Genomic DNA, 562 nt, shown 5'->3' with positions numbered 1-562 from the left:
GCTGTCCTTGGTCACTTTAGCCACTGGGTCTTGTTTCAAACTGAGTCCGCTAGGTGAGATTATTAATTTGCATCTTAAAGATGGGTTTCCTTATTTTTTAGTGTCAAATTAAGCAAACTATTTGATTAATTGGTGCTTCTAATCAATTATCATGTATTCTTAATCATATCATTATTGCATATAATTAAGAGTTTGAACCAATCATAAATGTCCATGTATGTGCAGTTTGGATAAACATAAAAAGACTTTTTGACCTTTCTTGATAGGCACTCATTACATGTGCATGTGAGACAAACTGGTACTTTTCCAAGTCATTAGAACACCTCTACTTTATATTCATATAAGTAAAATCATTTTAATATTCATAATATGAAAATAAGGGAACCCATCTTTAAACCACAAACCTCATATGCGTGAAACATTTTCCGATTGTTGGATTGGGTGTTTTGTATATTTTTCTCGTAGAAACACACAAATTGTTCCAAAAAGTTCTTTAATTAAATACATTTACTTCTGAACTGAATACTGCCAGCGAGGTACATACCCCCCCCCCCCCCCCCCC

This window comes from Lottia gigantea, assembly GCF_000327385.1.
Source record: "Lottia gigantea unplaced genomic scaffold LOTGIsca_1100, whole genome shotgun sequence".
Classification (NCBI taxonomy): Eukaryota; Metazoa; Mollusca; class Gastropoda; family Lottiidae; genus Lottia; species Lottia gigantea.
This window is presented reverse-complemented; position numbering follows the sequence as displayed.